Here is a 2587-nt window from a genome sequence, read left to right as displayed (position 1 = left end):
ACCTAGCTTTAGCTGAGCATAGTCGTCGTCACCTAGTTCCTGTGGAGAACACGACATCCGTAGTTTGGGGCGTAAAAACCCCGCTATACTTTCAATTGATCACGGAGGTTGGCGGCGAGCTGGCGATGGAGACCGTGTCCTCGGAGACGGTGGAAAGGGATTATTCACCGGGCTGTAATTATTTGGCCGAAAGGGATTTATTTTGCCCCAGGCCGAGATGGCCGAAAATCAAATCTCTGCCCTTAAAATCACTTCAATCTGTTGCTTAGTTTCTGCTCTGAAGTAGCCCATACAGTTACATGCATGTTGTACACCTAAAAATTGGAGATTTCATCCCTTACTAGAGAGTTATCCAATACAATGGGTTGCATGTTGATTCATGTTGACTGGATATAGGTTTCAATCTTGCCGGGAACATTGGCTCGACTTAATAGAGAAGCACCAAACTACCAAAAGTATGCCTTGCTTTACATGACCAAAGCTTGCATATTCAATCCATGGATCATTATGTATTTCTGCATAAATTCGAAGTCCTAACCTTGTTTTACTTCTCTAAAAGGGATGGCTACAACGATTTCAATACATTCTACATATAGGTAATTCTTTTCAGCTATCCAATATTCTGTATTTTTTGTTCCAATTGTTGATGCCAATGCATCTAAAATAATGCTTGGTGATTTGCTCCGCTGCCAGTGCTCATAAGTTAATTTTTTTTTCTTTAGGTTGCATCTGGTACTAAAGGTGGCTCTAGTGGTTCCCCTGTTGTTGATTGCCAAGGAAGAGCTGTTGCACTGAATGCAGGAAGCAGCAGTTCCAGTGCTTCGGCCTTCTACCTTCCATTAGACGGTGTAAGTTGTTTATGTATCACCACTAATATAGTACTTCCTCATGCTCACAGGAAGTTCTGGGATCATAGAAACCAGATCATCATCTGCTACTTAATCCATTAATTGTTTGGGGCCCTCACTCAATCTGATACGTGGCTGTTGGGACACATTTGGTAGCAAGCCAGAATCTGCTTATATTCCTCGCGGTACACTTCAGGTGTGCATTCTGTCTGATGATCCTTTTGTTCTATTAGATGCTACCGTTTTAGTTTTCTATTTTGGAGAGCTAATTACTGAAGTTTAATGGCACTCATCCCATGGAAACCTACATTTTTGGATGGGGGAGTAATTGTTTTATCTATTATTCGGGAACTCAGATCATCCATGATCCATTTTTTATTCTGTCCTTTTCAAAGGTGACTTTTCAACACAAAGGTTTCGAAGAAACTCGACGTCTTGGACGCAGGAATGAAACCGAGCAGGTATGATCCTCCTGTGCTCCTTTTTCTAGTTTGGAGAAAGATGTACACTTGTCTTTTCACGGCTCTGTGTGCTACATGATTAATTGCACCTTGAAATTTCTGCTAGGACAGGCGGTATGACTTGTTTCTCCAGCAGGGGAGACTGGAATGCTGGTTGTTGATTCTTTGGTAATGTTTGCTTCTTAGTTTTGTTATTTCTAAACATGTTTTATTTTATGCTAAGCTTGTTGCTTCTTCCATTGTACTCCCTCCATAAAGAAATATAGGAGTGTTTAGATCACTAAAGTAGCGAATTAAACGCTCTTATATTTCTTTACAGAGGTAGTACCTTTCTATCTCATACGGAAACTGGGTAATTCTGTTATTGCAGGTGCCAGATGGACCTCCAGACAAACATCTGAAACCTGGTGACGTGCTGATTCGCATGAATGGGGAGGTACGATTGTTTTCAAATGGTATACTAATAATATTTCAACTTAATTTTTGACACTGCACTGATGTCTTGTGAATCCATTGATTGTACTGCTGATACCTCTATTATCATCAACAAGGTCTGTGTTGGTGTTCATCATGGCTTTCAACAGTTCATTTATATTAGTTGCACCTGATATAAATTTGATTTTGTAAACTTAAGTTATTAATATTTCAGAACTTGTACTTGATTTTTCAGAAAATATTATGCTTGGTTGCTGTTGTATATGGACTCTTCTCTAGGTTATTGAATGCCAAAAGACTTTCCTTCGGAAAGTTATGAAGATTTAGTATACTACTTTATTAGTGTGTATTCTTCAAATTGTTCTCGCTACATTAGCAGTGACTTGAATTGGAACACCCATCTATTGTGGACGACTATTCCCGAATATCCCTGATTCCCTCTGTTTTGTTGTATCACCAAATGTAAGATCAGGAAACTTATTAAACAATGCACACACCCAATTGACCATGGTTTTTAAGGCAGTAAAGAAGAGGCGACGCACCCTACCCGTGCCCCAACTATTAAGCGTTAAGGCATGAGGTGGGGCTATGCCTTGGACAATCCAAACCTGCATTTTTTTTGATGAAAAGGCTGTGCAGCAGCTTCTCATTGAAATGGTAGGGGTAGAAATACAAGAGCAGAGCAGTCAGATACAGCTACAACCAGGGCTTAGCCCAAGTGCCGAGATGGCGCACACGGGAAAAACTAAACCATGCCTGAAAAGCCTAATGAGGTTCTAATGGCCAGTGGATCAAGCAGGTGATCCTATTACTCCCAGCTAACGTCCTAGAGAGAGCCTGGGC

At 40.7% G+C, this 2587-nt stretch overlaps 1 long non-coding RNA gene across 1 annotated transcript; it reads left to right on the top strand.

Moving 5' to 3' along the window:
* Positions 1 to 738: 738 nt before the first annotated feature.
* Positions 739 to 1723, top strand: LOC123177098 (uncharacterized). The gene is made up of 3 exons (XR_006488769.1): positions 739 to 1044; positions 1244 to 1309; positions 1421 to 1723. It is a non-coding gene; the product is annotated as an uncharacterized lncRNA (long non-coding RNA).
* Positions 1724 to 2587: the final 864 nt, after the last annotated feature.

The sequence above is a fragment of the Triticum aestivum genome, unplaced genomic scaffold (genome assembly GCF_018294505.1).
Source record: "Triticum aestivum cultivar Chinese Spring unplaced genomic scaffold, IWGSC CS RefSeq v2.1 scaffold184630, whole genome shotgun sequence".
In the NCBI taxonomy this organism is placed as follows: Eukaryota; Viridiplantae; Streptophyta; class Magnoliopsida; order Poales; family Poaceae; genus Triticum; species Triticum aestivum.
The sequence above is the reverse complement of the archived record's forward strand: the minus strand, read 5'-3'. Positions and strand labels throughout refer to the sequence as shown.